This window comes from Schistocerca piceifrons, chromosome 2 (genome assembly GCF_021461385.2).
Source record: "Schistocerca piceifrons isolate TAMUIC-IGC-003096 chromosome 2, iqSchPice1.1, whole genome shotgun sequence".
Classification (NCBI taxonomy): Eukaryota; Metazoa; Arthropoda; class Insecta; order Orthoptera; family Acrididae; genus Schistocerca; species Schistocerca piceifrons.
Genome location: NC_060139.1, coordinates 560,052,392 through 560,067,868, shown reverse-complemented (window position 1 = coordinate 560,067,868; position 15,477 = coordinate 560,052,392). Strand labels below are relative to the sequence as shown.

Genomic DNA, 15,477 nt, shown 5'->3' with positions numbered 1-15,477 from the left:
CCCCACATATGTGATATATTAATGTCTGATGATGAGGAATATGTTTAATGTATAAGGATATATATATTATGATGAATATGTGAGTAAGGAATGAGTGAGAATGGTTCGGTAATATCGTGCTACATAGAGAAGTGAGTAAACAGTCTACATCTTTAAGATTACATAAGAATTTCAGTTTGAAAGAAAACATTTGTGATGAGTTATAACAAGTGAGTTAGTTAGGTTAGTGTTTTTTTTAACGTCCCGTCGACAACGAGGTCATTAGAGACGGAGCGCAAGCTCGGGTAGGGAAGGATGGGGAAGGAAATCGGCCGTGCCCTTTCAAAGGAACCATCCCGGCATTTGCCTGAAACGATTTACGGAAATCACGGAAAACCTAAATCAGGATGGCAGGAGACGGGATTGAACCGTCGTCCTCCCGAATGCGAGTCCAGTGTGCTAACCACTGCGCCACCTCGCTCGGTAGTTATAACAAGTGAGTACAAGGCGTTAAAGGTGAATCTATTTACAGTGCCCTTGAAAATGAACGAATGCAACAAAAGCAGAGTGAACATAATGATGATTACAGCTGTTGAAAGAAGTCTAATAAGAATGTGACTCGGAAACACATAAGCTTTAATTTATTTCAGAAGTGTAACTTAGTAACCTTTCGTTAAGTGTTGTTAAGCCATTGTGTGGAAGAAAACATTTATAGTTCGTGTTCAGACAGGAGAATGATATTTTAAGGAACTTAAGTTGAAATATAGTTTTTACACATCCCTCATGTGAATACATTTGTATAAATTTTTTTTTTTTACGAAAGTGAAATTTAGTGCCATGTTAGCCTTTATTATACTTATACTTACATATGACAAAAAACCCTGAGGAAGCAAAAGATAGGAGAGTTATTAAGGCTGTTTTTGCGACTCGTACAACACCTCCACTTAAGCGAACAGATGACAAAATTACATCTATGTTGAAGACAACATTTGACTTTTCAGGCTATGCAAGGTAAGTGCAAAGGAGAAGTGACCACCCGTGCAGCCGACGTCGAGCAACGGACACTGAGAAAGAGACATTTTACTGTCAATTATAAGACTACGTTCTTTATTTATGTTTTATAGAAAGAAATGTATATATACACAACATACATAATGTTTAACCTTCATTAAAGTGGAAGAAAGTTCATGGTTGAACTCTTGAGAGGAAATTTGATATGTCATTATATAATACACATTATGAGAGAGACAATCTCTGAGATACATTTTCCATTTGTATAGACGGTATCCACAAGAAATGGAGATATTGAGGAAGTACTGAGCAGATATGCGATTCACTCATGCAAGGATTTGTTAAGGTATAATACACTAAGTCATATGAACAATCACAACACAAACAGAGAATCTGTCATGATGTTACACTACACAGACTTGACGTAAGGACACTTACATTTACCCATGATTTGGTAAATTGTAAGCACCTCCTTTCACACATCCCTTGAAGGTGATGCAAACGTTATAATGTATTATGTTCTCTTTTTTTATGTATTAGCTGTAGGATTTGGTAGTTTTTAGGTAGTGAATAATTTCTTCCAGTCTATCTTTCTTTCTTTCTCCATTATCCTACCACCTCCTGCAGCTGGGTATTGTTTGTTTATGGAATGTAAGAATATATTGTGTGACAGTAAACTTTCAAATATGAATAGAAAGACATGAATATTGATGGCATTACAAGCCTGGTCAACCACTAGCCACGATATGGAATCAAAAGAAAGAAAGAAAGAAATAATAAATGAAGGAAAGCCCGTGCTTTAAATATTAAGTCTGATATCCCTTGGCACGCCCAAACCTGAATAAAAAAAAAAATAATACCCCAATAAAAGAAAGTAGCCAATGGGGCTTAGTATAATTTTTAGTGTAAATATTTCACATGCATATTCTTGTAAATTTATATGTATTTGTGTATGGGTTAAAACTTTGCATATTGTCAACATATTTTGAAATGTGACCACGAAATGTAAGCTTTCGTAATTAACGATGTAAACATGCTGGGACACAGTGAACTTTGTTGAGATGTAAATATTGCAAAAAAGTGTTGCAAACTGTGAACGTTATAAACGACGAATTTTGTGTTATTTGTGAAACTTATGGTGCATAAACCAAATAACTGTTTGTAAATCGATATAAACTGCAATTTACTTCGACGATAATGAGGATTTTCACACTGCAAGTGAACGTTTGTTGGCAAGTGTAAACAACGTGGTGAAACACCTACCTTTGCGAACATCGACGCCGTTGTTCCTGGCCGGCCTTCAGATGCTTGGAGACAATTAACTCAGCACCTGTCGTAGGCGATGTGGAGGCTAAAAACTACATCGACCATATATGCCCCGGGAACAATAGTCATGAAAACGCACAAGGACCTGGAGTGTTGTGTCGTAACTGAAGACATAGACATTGCTTCAGATCACGCACACGCTCAATCTTATGGTGTCACCGGACTTAGCATGCCTTTTATGCTGCAATAACAGCTTGTAATGAACACTATGTGAAAGTGATTACTGTGCAAGATTGTCATAACACAGCGATTTTGAAACTGCCGCACGCGGAATTCAGTGATGCTATTGCGCATGCGCAAAGACTACGTGCTGCCAGAGATGCATTGGGAAGCCAACGCTGGAAGCGCACAACATTAACTGCGCTGACGAACAGCTTGTTCAAACAAGCTGTATGTAAATATATATATATTAATTGTGTAAAAAGGATCCAAACTGTAATAATTGTATTTAGTATATAGGTTTAGAAAGTAAGTGTTGGGAAAGATTATCCCCTATGGATGCACATGGCCTTTCCAATGAAAATATGCATATATTGACTTTTAGGTTTGCTAGCCTGCCACGCTAAATGTTTTAGCGTGACAGTCGAGGGGGCGATGTAGTGGGACTTTGAATTTCGCCGCGCTACACTCGTTCCCTCAGATAAAAAAATATCCCGTCGCAGCGGTATGAGCGCTAGACGGCAGAGAAACTACTAAAATTGTAACTCTTCTTTTGTTTTCTGTTCGTTTCTTGATTGTCTCTTGATAGCCGAAGCTGAAGGCAGACGTGATCTGATGAAGACGTAAAAAAACTTATTAGCTAGTCTTGATGTGATTTTAATGTGTAAACATATTGTGGAAGTTGTTAAGAAATTCGGAGGATGGAAGTAGCAAAGTAAATTAAATTGCATACAGTATCAAGATGATTTTAATTGGTATAAATTAGTGATTCCTGGACGATTGCAAGATTTCGGAGCAGACTTTTCACGCAGAAATGAAGGAGATTTTCGAAGACCTGGACGCCGCACGAAAGAAGGCAAGTTATCCTGGTAAAGGATGAACTCTTATCTACGCCACTTCCCCCTGTCAGTTACATTTTGTTATTCTCTGTTTCTTTTCAATAATTTTTGTAGTGGAAATTGGTTTAACTTTTGCTCAAAACGCCACAAGGACCACCCCAACAATAGCTTTTCCGAATCACGAAGTCCGATAGCTTTTCTGTAATACGAAGTCCGATTTTCTTTTCATTTTTTCCCTTTTTCACGGTCATTTACGATTTTAAAACCCTCTTTTTATTCACCATTTCTTCCCAACATTTTCAACCTTTTCTTTTCTTCTCTCTTATTTTTCTTTTTTATTAACCACTACAAACGGTACATTGAACTTGTAACCTCCCCCTCACTTACCGACCTTAATGACAGTGAAAAATGAAACCGCGTGTACCTAATGGGAGTTTTGGAAAAGCAATCGTCACCGAAGTTAACCTGTCGGTAAAGAGGGAGGAAAGAGTTACATCTAAATGAAAGGAAAAATGCAAATGAAACTGGTGGAAATTAATTTTGAAAAGGGGTAAAGTTAATAAAGAAAGTAAATGTGCGGCCGTTACGTTAACAATTAACTAGCGGTAATTAGATATTTGAGATTTGGGGGAAATCACGGTCGCCAGTCCTAAGGACAATTACTATAGTAACTGAAAAAGAAAGGTAATTACACATATAATTAGCACTAGAAGCGTGGCAACTGAAGGTTGACACGTGTAGTGTGAAAACTGAAAGTTTGTCAGAAGTAATAAATTTCGCTACACTCTGACTTAATTTAGCAAAAGAATTAATAAAACTGGAAAATCGAAAGTTAATTTAATGACTGAAGTTAATAGTGAGCTTTATTTCTGAAGCACATCGACATTCAGTAAAATAAGGTTAGTCTTGGACTACCTCAACAATCATTTCAAAAGCTACTTGAATCTACGCAGTTTAGAAATAAGAGAATTAACTTTGAACTTGAATTAGATGATTCTGAACAATTAACAATAGTAAAATTTAGTACGTACCAAGCTGAGCTGCAGTCACAGGTAACTAAAATACGGTAACAAAACTCGCACTCTTAATTTGAGCTTGTGCAATCTAAATATTGTAGCCAGCTGAACTTTGAAATTAAAGCAGTGAAATCGAATGATGCTGGCGTTTGTATTTCAACGACACTCGGGTTCATTTCGGAAAAGGAAGGGACCCTGCTTGGCAATGCAATTGGGACAATGAGCAACAAAGGTTCATGCTAAGTTGCTGTAATTTTGCGAGGCAAATGGAACAATTTGAAAAGCTGAGGTCTGCCATACAGTTCTGAAACTTTACGTGATTTTAGTCTTCCTTGTTGGTTGATTGAAGGTTTGAAGCCGTGGATCGAGGAGGCGGCGACAGTCACTCATTGTCGGCCGTCGCTGTTGCAGAAGCTGGATGTTGGCGCGCCTTCTTCTCGACACGGTCACCAGGCGAAACGGGCTCTTGATGTGCGCCAGCTAATGCTTCCCGTCCGCGACACCATGTCAGAAACTATCATCGCGAGTCGAGCGCAATTACATGCTGCCAAACCCCGAAAGCGCGGCAACTCGCGGGAGCTTCACACCACACACCTGCTCCACTCGCTACTCCAGCCAGACTCTCACTGTTCTGCCCGCGCTCCACGCGGCAGAGTTAACACTACCAAAGATCCTACACACTTTGATTCGTCACACGACCTATCGACGTAATCGTTCGATAGCAGTTTTCCCTAGGCAAGACCCAGCGTAAAAATACAAATAATATTTACGAAACAAACCAATTATACATCGACATAAGTGCATAAATATATATATATCCAAACAGTAAAGCAATTACAATATATAAAGAGACAGAAATGTCATATCTTGAGGTAACAAAACAAGGAAAAAAATAATAGTACAATAGATGGAAATAGGAGGATATGCATTTCCGGCGTTACACGTGCCCCACATTGTCTGAGGATGTTCGTGTAACGTAAACAGACTCAGAAAATGTCCCAAAAAAGAAACAGCGGAAATGCATATGCTCAAAACATCAACAAAATTTAGCATTCGTCTAATTAACCATAAATCAATTTTTAGACCATAATAACTGAGTGGAGACACTCCTAATCTTATTCCACTCTGTCATCTTGCACAAAATAAAACAGGTTGACAACATATTAAAATTCATAGAAGATATAGAAAATGGTTTAGCTATTCCAAAATCGTCAAAATTCCTAACAGTATCAAGAAATGGAATACTATTTACAATATTAATCAGAGTACATGGTCATAAAAACAGGTAGATCAAAATACGCAAATTAATAATTAATTACATAGAATACACATTTTTACATAACCCTTTCATAATTAATATTCTCGTCATGGGAGTCCATTAAACGCTAAACAAGAAAATAACACACATCAGATCTAAAAAAACATAAATATTGACAGTAGAATTCTTTCAGCTGTCCAGGAAGAAAAACAATTCCGCCTTCCGTACTCGCAAGTACAAAGAATGCCGACAGCGGCCCAAGAGCCAACAGCGGCACAAGAGCCGACAGCGGCTCGCCTCGCCAGTATTGTTGCGCCCGCGTGTGCGGCACGCTTGATCTCACTCGCCCTTGTGACGGCGTTTCCAGAACGTCCGTTTCACTGAATTCTTTAGGAAAAACTCACTCCCGAGTAATCTCAAGGAGTCCCTTAATACTATCACAGTGGATAACTCAACACTGTCCATCATCACACGCATGTACTAGCCTGAAACTTAAAACAGCGTCTAAGTACATCGGCAATGACTAGTAAATCACATATTTATGGAATCTTACAGATATTTACAAAATCATATTTACATTCCTTAATCTACTGTGACTCAGCTGAAAACTTAAACTAGCAGCTTGGATTTTTAAATTGATTAATATTCAGTAACTCTTAAATCATTTAATCAACATAAATTACTTATTAATTACAACTTCTTTAATGACCGCTAGGTCAGGCAAAAGCATCGCCACATGGCACATCCTTAAATCTTACCCTCTATATCTACATACTGTACAAATTACCCTATCTGTGGTACTAATCATCCTTGGTTGGTACAATTTCAGGTCTATAATGTTTCGTATACCTGATAGCTTTCCAGAGCTTGGATACTCTAAGCAATAAGCATTTGTGTGAGGTATACTAATGACTTTATATGGTCCATTATAAACAAACTTAAATTTAGAGATTTCATTGTCTATCTCGCTCGATTTCTCATGAGCTTTTACAAGTACTAAGTCTCCGATCGCAAACTTAGCAAAACGCGCTTTAGCGTCATGACGACGTATGCGAGCATCAGCTTTTAGCTTCATTACTTCTCGCAAACGATCTTTTTTCACACCAATACTAATGTCAATCCGTGGAGGGAATTTGATTACCTCTTCCAATTCACTTTCTACACTTTTGTCAATGCCGAGATTCCTCACGTTACGGCAGTTCAAATTCATTCCTACGTCAATGTCATCCGGCCAGTTAACAATGTGTATAGGCTGGTATTGCCTATGCACACCGTCTCCTGCCTCGTCAAAACTAACTACTATTGCTTTATCTTGTGACGTACATGTCAAAGTTTTGCTTTCGCAATTAATCACTGCACGGTACTTTAATAGCCAATCTAACCCGATAATTACTTCCGTAGTTAAGTCTGGCACGACGACAAACTCTTGTTCAAATCGTGCCCCACATATCTCGAAGTTGACAAAAATCTGTTTTGTGACCGGTTTACTGGCCTTCCCAGTAGCACCGATAATTTTCACTCCTGTTACTGGCATAACTACGATGCCAGGTCTGTCTTTCAGTAACTCAAATATTTTCCCAGATACAGCACTCAATTCTGCACCGGTGTCAATCAACACGTTTAGGTGTAGGTCGTGCATATTAACAGACACTACTATCTGTCTACACTTGTCCTCGACTGTTTCTTTATTTTCCCACAGTAAATCCTCGTCTATATCCAGGTCATTCCAGAAAAAACCATCCGGCTTTGATCCTAAATCCGGTTTATCTGGCGGCTTTTTCTGCCTCTGTTCACATACAGTTTTAATTTCAACACGTTTGTCCTGAGGCATAGTCTGTAGCGTCGCCTCCAATACCGAAACCTTTTCCTGTAACTCGTCAACTAGTGAGTGTTGCTTTGCTATCAATTCACTAATTGTCACCTTCGTTGATTCCACTTTGGTCAGATTGATCTCATCTGCCAATCTACCTGGAGGAATGTGCCCAGTAGCATCTGAAATTACTTCCTCTGGATCTGCGCAACCCACACTGCTACCGTCTGACCGCATAACGTCAGCTCTAACCTCATACACGCTGAAATCTATGTGCTTTTCTACCAATTGTGTCCGGCTATCACTAAAATTTTCGTAATCTTTCCCCTTAATACTCTCGCAATGTTTAAACTGGAGGTTTGCGTCGGATGGGTCGGCTACTTCTACCATTACAACTTTCGGTAAAGTCTGCCGGTTAGGGCCAGAACTTTCCGTTACTACTTCAACATTCAACTCCTGCGGGACTAAACACGACGCATCTTGCTCGTGCTCCCCATTAACATCAACTATTTCTAGTAAAGTCTGCCGGTTAGGGCCAGAACTTTCTATCACTTCACAATCACTATCTTCCTGCGGGACGAGACGCGGCAAATCCTGCCCGCGCTCCCCATAAACACTTCTCCCGTACAGGCCCCTATAATCTCTTAGTTCGTCGTATAAGCGACCGAACTGCCTTAACCAGACCTCATCCCTCTCTGCATCTCCTCGCTCGATGACGGACGTTTTATCCGACATCTGATCTTCTTTAAACACTTGCGAATCATTCTTAAACTCAATCTCCAGTTCCGCTGTGGGTATTACAGCTGCCACTTTATAATCGATTTCCCGAACACTACTTAAATTGTTCTCACTGACAGTGAATGTACTTCCTACTGCCGTGTCTACAGTTGATCTACTACTTGTGGGCGCACTCCTTTCTCTTAACACTGGCACACTCTCCCGCCGTTGATTATTCCATACGGAATTTTCATAACGACGACACCTAGGTTTTCTCCTGTTATTGGGCCGCCAAAATTTCTCCACGCCCGGTCGGCCCCTCGCCGGCGCGGCTAATGGTTTCCCTGTCTCGTCCCAGCAGATGCGCTCCCCGGATGCTGCTGAGGCGGCTGATCACACCCTCTGGCGTTATTACTATTCTGTGAAGCCCGTATCACGTTGGTATGATACTGGTTTCCGTCATTCCTGTTATTATTTGCATTGTACCGATTGTTATTACGGTCCGAACCATTATCGTTATTGCTGCCATGGTTGCGGTATGCATTATTCCCATGGTTATTGTTGTTGTGGTTGCTGTGGTACCCGTTGTTGTTACCACGGCCTCTACCCCTGTCGCGATTATTGCGCCAATAGTCCTCGTCCTCAACTCTTCCCAGGAAATCATTGATTGTCCTGTGATTGCTTCCTACGTATCGTTTTGTATCATCTGGAAGCTTCTTGTAGAGTTCCCAGACTATTTCGGATTCCGTGCGGCGATCACGCAAATATTCCAACTTGCGGATCCAGCCCTCACAAAACTCCTTCATCGAAACGCACGAATTCGCATCGAAAGGCCTCGATACGACAAATTCGCGCCAGACACCTTGCTGTTTCTGCTCTGACCAGTATTCAGCCAGAAACAAATTTTTAAACTCGTCAAAAGTCAGGTTCGTAATGTTGAGGTTTAAGCCCCAACGCTTGGCATCACCAGCCAACACATCAATAACCGCATTAATTTTTCTCTCATTAGTCCATGATCTGGGTAAAACTCTTTCACAATTTTTAATGAAATCCGTCGGGTGTATACCGCCTTTTTTCAAGGGGTCGAACCGCTCCTCTTTCGTCAACAACTCCGAACTATGTGCACAGATTGGCACATAGCTCTGTTTTTCGTCAAGTTTCCTTTCTAATTCCGACACCCTCGTAATCACTTGGCAAGTGGTTGTCGCAAGCGTTTCCACTTCCCTCTTTTTCTCTTCGCAGGTGTTAGCCTGCTTCGTCACTTTGGTATCTACTTCGGATACTAAAGCCTTTAAAGTTTCCACCTTCTGATGATCCTCTTTTCTCACTAATTGAATTTGTTCCGTCACCTTATTCTCGATGATCGGAGCAACTGCGTCTCCTACACTTTTCTCGATTCTGCTAATTTCGGAATCAAAACGAGTATTTATGCTCGCAATTTCCGCCTGAACGCCTATCATTTCCTGTTTAAGATTACCGATTTCGGTATTAATTACAACAATATCTTCTTTGATTTTATCAACTTTTGTGTTAACAACTCCAACATTGTTGATAACAACGTTAATAGCTTTGTTCTGATTGTCTAGCATCCGTTCAAATTTTTCAGACTGAGCTTCTTGCTTGGCAGCCTGAGCTTCTTGTTTGGCAGCCTGATCTTCTTGCTTGGCCGATTGACTCTTGATTTCGTTAATCAAAACATTCAATAAATCAGTTAAATTCCCGGAAACTACCGGTTTTACTTCCGCAGCGGCTTCCTCTTTAATTGTCCCCCCGTATTCTTCATCAAGGGATTCAGATTCGATTTTCTCTTCCGATTCCGAAACAATTTCTAAAGTTTGGAATTCCATTTCTGCTCTTTGTTGCGTTTCGGCGGTCGCGTCTTTCATGCTAGCCGCCTGCCCCTGAACAATGGGAACCGCCGTGCGCGTTTCCCACTGTTCGACCGATTGTTCCGTATCCAAGTCTACCAAATTTTGGTAATTGTTGCCTTCACTCATTTTAATATTTTTCAATATAAATGACAAATCTCAAATATAATTAGGATTACTCCCACTACTTATTCTCGCTGACGTAACGGCCTGTACGTAACCAGTACTTTGTTACGATATTTGCACAATGCAAACTTCGTGTCCAGAACAACCTCAAAATTGAAGATTGTCCTGTCACGAGGTCGCCACGTGTAACCTCCCCCTCACTTACCGACCTTAATGACAGTGAAAAATGAAACCGCGTGTACCTAATGGGAGTTTTGGAAAAGCAATCGTCACCGAAGTTAACCTGTCGGTAAAGAGGGAGGAAAGAGTTACATCTAAATGAAAGGAAAAATGCAAATGAAACTGGTGGAAATTAATTTTGAAAAGGGGTAAAGTTAATAAAGAAAGTAAATGTGCGGCCGTTACGTTAACAATTAACTAGCGGTAATTAGATATTTGAGATTTGGGGGAAATCACGGTCGCCAGTCCTAAGGACAATTACTATAGTAACTGAAAAAGAAAGGTAATTACACATATAATTAGCACTAGAAGCGTGGCAACTGAAGGTTGACACGTGTAGTGTGAAAACTGAAAGTTTGTCAGAAGTAATAAATTTCGCTACACTCTGACTTAATTTAGCAAAAGAATTAATAAAACTGGAAAATCGAAAGTTAATTTAATGACTGAAGTTAATAGTGAGCTTTATTTCTGAAGCACATCGACATTCAGTAAAATAAGGTTAGTCTTGGACTACCTCAACAATCATTTCAAAAGCTACTTGAATCTACGCAATTTAGAAATAAGAGAATTAACTTTGAACTTGAATTAGATGATTCTGAACAATTAACAATAGTAAAATTTAGTACGTACCAAGCTGAGCTGCAGTCACAGGTAACTAAAATACGGTAACAAAACTCGCACTCTTAATTTGAGCTTGTGCAATCTAAATATTGTAGCCAGCTGAACTTTGAAATTAAAGCAGTGAAATCGAATGATGCTGGCGTTTGTATTTCAACGACACTCGGGTTCATTTCGGAAAAGGAAGGGACCCTGCTTGGCAATGCAATTGGGACAATGAGCAACAAAGGTTCATGCTAAGTTGCTGTAATTTTGCGAGGCAAATGGAACAATTTGAAAAGCTGAGGTCTGCCATACAGTTCTGAAACTTTACGTGATTTTAGTCTTCCTTGTTGGTTGATTGAAGGTTTGAAGCCGTGGATCGAGGAGGCGGCGACAGTCACTCATTGTCGGCCGTCGCTGTTGCAGAAGCTGGATGTTGGCGCGCCTTCTTCTCGACACGGTCACCAGGCGAAACGGGCTCTTGATGTGCGCCAGCTAATGCTTCCCGTCCGCGACACCATGTCAGAAACTATCATCGCGAGTCGAGCGCAATTACATGCTGCCAAACCCCGAAAGCGCGGCAACTCGCGGGAGCTTCACACCACACACCTGCTCCACTCGCTACTCCAGCCAGACTCTCACTGTTCTGCCCGCGCTCCACGCGGCAGAGTTAACACTACCAAAGATCCTACACACTTTGATTCGTCACACGACCTATCGACGTAATCGTTCGATAGCAGTTTTCCCTAGGCAAGACCCAGCGTAAAAATACAAATAATATTTACGAAACAAACCAATTATACATCGACATAAGTGCATAAATATATATATATCCAAACAGTAAAGCAATTACAATATATAAAGAGACAGAAATGTCATATCTTGAGGTAACAAAACAAGGAAAAAAATAATAGTACAATAGATGGAAATAGGAGGATATGCATTTCCGGCGTTACAAACTCTAGCGGTACACTCGCCTACTACAGCACAACAAATCGGCAGCGTCTGAACATTGTATTTGCACTGGTCATTCCACGGATTACGGGAAAGTTAAGATACTGGCCACAGCCTCATCCTACTGGGATTCAGTCGTCAAAGAAGCCGTGGAAATACAATTAGCAGACAACATGATCAGCCGAGACGAGGGTTTGCAGCTCGACAAATCATGGAAACCTTTCATTACATGTCTGCGTTCTCAAACGAAATGTTGTTCTAAATTTTCACTGCTTGGTGGTACAACATTTGACATCCATAATAATCAGCCACATCTTCGTAACCACTGTGGATTCGCTGATTCTGCACTTGCTTTGTTTTACTCTTAGAGGCCTAAAGTTTTTTCTGTGACTAACGATCTTGTTACCAACAGCATTAACCTTGACGTATGCAAGTTTATTCCTCGGTGTGAAATGCGTTAAAAATATTGCAAGCGACTCACTCTAAGAATACCTTAAATGTTGTCAGCAGAAATATTGATACATGTGTTAATATCCGGAAGCATTCCCGAAAAATGATGCAGTATTCGATCCGAAGGAAAAACTTAGAGAAACACAGGATCCCTCTCGTTTGTTCTGCAAATGAATAAATACTGTCAGTATAGGACCAACAACCGCGCCAGAGCAGCAAGCATTATTTAAACGGCTCCTATGAAGTAAGTAGAATTCTATACATAAATTTTCTTCGTGACGCGATTGTTCGGAAATCGTGAACCATGGTGCCTGTGGCCGCGTGGCTTGCCGTGCAGGTCTGTCGGACTCTACAAGCGAAAGCCTTTACAAATAGAACACAGGTTGTTGAGTTCGATTACGCCAGAGGACCCGAGTGTGAGTTTTAGAAGTGTTCTCATCTTCATCCAGGGGTACTTTACGCTGGTTAGCAGCTTTCGTTTTAGTTAAACTCTTGACAATCAGAAACATCAGGAAAAATTTATATGTATGTTAGTTCAACGACGAGGACGACCTTTAGACATAACTCAGTTTCTATATTGACACAGACTGTAAATAATGGTAAAGAAAAATCGTTATTTTTTCGTCTCAATTCTTCTCTAAATCATTGTACGCTGCTTATCGATCTACTTAACGTCCGTCTGCTCTATACGGTGAGATCAAACTTACCGAAACTCGTAGCCCTGCCCACTGCCGACAATTAACTTCCTGTTATTTAATTTACGAAATCCAGCACTGTTTCATTCTTATGTGTCAGGAACATCTGACTAATGTATAAGAATCGTGGTATCTGTAGAGTTACTGCTGTGTCGTTCAGTGAAACTATGATAACAGGGCTGTAGAAAGAGATGAATCAGGCATTGGAGAGCATTAAACGTTGTGAGAAAAATAAAATATCTGATTAGGTCGATAATCCGTTAACGAGGTTCGCATCGTGACGTAATTAATTTTCTGATAAGGAATGGGCCTTGAATGATTTATATGATACCCAAGTAACACATTACGCATAGTCAAAGGAAAATAGGTAACATTCTCCTTATCTTATCTAAATGTCAGGAAGTCGTTTCTGAAAGTATTTGTATGGAGTGTAGCCATGTATGGAAGTGAAACGTGGACGATAAATAGTTTAGACAAGAAGAGAATAGAAGCTTTCGAAATGTGGTGCTACAGAAGAATGCTGAAGATTAGATGGGTAGATCACATAATTAATGAGGAGGTATTGAATAGAATTGGGGAGAAGAGGAGCTTGTGGCACAACTTGACTAGAAGAAGGGATCGGTTGGTAGGACATGTTCTGAGACATCGAGGGATCACCAATTTAGTATTGGAGGGCAGCGTAGAGGGAGACCAAGAGATGAATACACGAAGCAGATTCAGAAGGATGTAGGCTGCAGTAGGTACTGCGAAATGAAGAAACTTGCACAGGATAGAGTAGCATGGAGAGCTGCATCAAACCAGTCTCAGGACTGAAGACCACAACAACTACTATCTTGTTTGTATGGATCATTGTATTGAAGTTTATGAACGTTATTTCCAAAATGCTGCTTTAGTCAAGTGGTTTATAATTTTTAGTTAGTGCTTTCTTGATTCAGTATTTCCTTCGACGCCGCGCGGGGTAGCCGATTGGTCTTGGGCGCCACGTCAAGGTTTGCGCGGCTCCCCCCGGCATGTGTGTGTGTTGTCCATAGTGTAAGTTACTTTAAGTTAGATTAAGTAATTTGTAAGCTTAGGGACCGATGACCTCAGCAGTTTGGTCCCTTAAGACCTTACCACAAATTTTCAAATTTTCCTTCCACATTAGTTGGCTTCCTCCAATTTCATATTGGTTTCCTCATGTTATTCACCATTTACATCGTACATGAAACAGATACGAAAATTTGAAACAAAATTTCATGCACAGAATATTGATATCTTAAATGAAGATCCTGCAAACAGGTCACCAGTGTAATATGGGCAAAAATACCTGTTCAGATTAATTATAAGAATTGTAGTGTAACGGTTTAGAGTTCTCAATATGGAAAGGCAGCCAGCATTACCTTACTGCAGCAAGAGGATAATGAATACAAATTCGAATACCAAATTTAAATTAGTTACATGGTGTCGCTAAATGCAATGCTTCTTCTGCTGCATGTTTGACTTTATTGCACAGAACACATTTCTTGCCAGGCATGCGAATAGTTCACTGCTAGAAATCGTCATTTTTAAGCGGGAAGCTTGGTGACAAGACGGTACTAATACTAAATTTCAATGTAATGAAGTGATTTACACAACGACAACAATAATAATAATCGGGCTTCATTAAAGAAATTAGACTGTAGATTGAACATGTAAATCTTGAAATGTCTAAACAATAGCGTGCTGATGACGTGGGAGTGTTGCTTTATCAAACCGACATTCCAACGTACTTAACAGGCTAAAAAAAATATACAGAAAGATGAGTTATTAATAAATGACACTAATAGGTTCAGTACTACTTAATGAGAACATTTCATATAGAATTTAGTACTATTCCACGAGGAAATTACAGTGCTGTTCAGCACGTGACCTTTTCGCTTGAAGGTTAGAACAAGAAGAAAAAGGAAAATTTCTCTCAATTCTTCACTTTTTATATAAAAAAAATGCAATCAAAAAGATATATTAATGAACACATAAACATATACTTTGTGGTTGGCAAACCAACTGACTTTAGCGAGATGAAGCGTTTCGCTCCAAGTGATAAGACACGAGGAGAGGAACACGTGGAAAACATTGAAAACAACAAGTCACAGCATGACAAGATTTCCGTTACCTGAGGGAGCCGTAGAGGGTCAAAACTGTAAGGGAAGACAGATTTTGGAACAAATCTAAAAAGATAATGAGGGCGTTACATACAAATGCTACTCTGGAATGAGGAGGTTAGCACAGTAGAGGAGTTTATGGCAGATCACATGAAATCTGTCAAAAGACAGACTTCTCAAAATTGAGGTAAAAGAAATTTGTGAATACAGCTCAAGTCCTCTGAACTAACTGGATGCAAAAATACATGAGAAAAGTTCTAGATCGCGTAGGAAAAAATAATCCTCCATTGGCACAATCAACTTATCAATAAAGATCTAGTGATGATATGA

The 15,477-nt window shown here is 39.9% G+C and overlaps 1 non-coding gene across 1 annotated transcript; it reads right to left on the bottom strand.

Moving 5' to 3' along the window:
- Nucleotides 1-387: 387 nt before the first annotated feature.
- Trnaa-cgc lies at nucleotides 388-460 on the bottom strand. Its single transcript has one exon. It is a non-coding gene; the product is annotated as a tRNA-Ala (tRNA).
- Nucleotides 461-15,477: the final 15,017 nt, after the last annotated feature.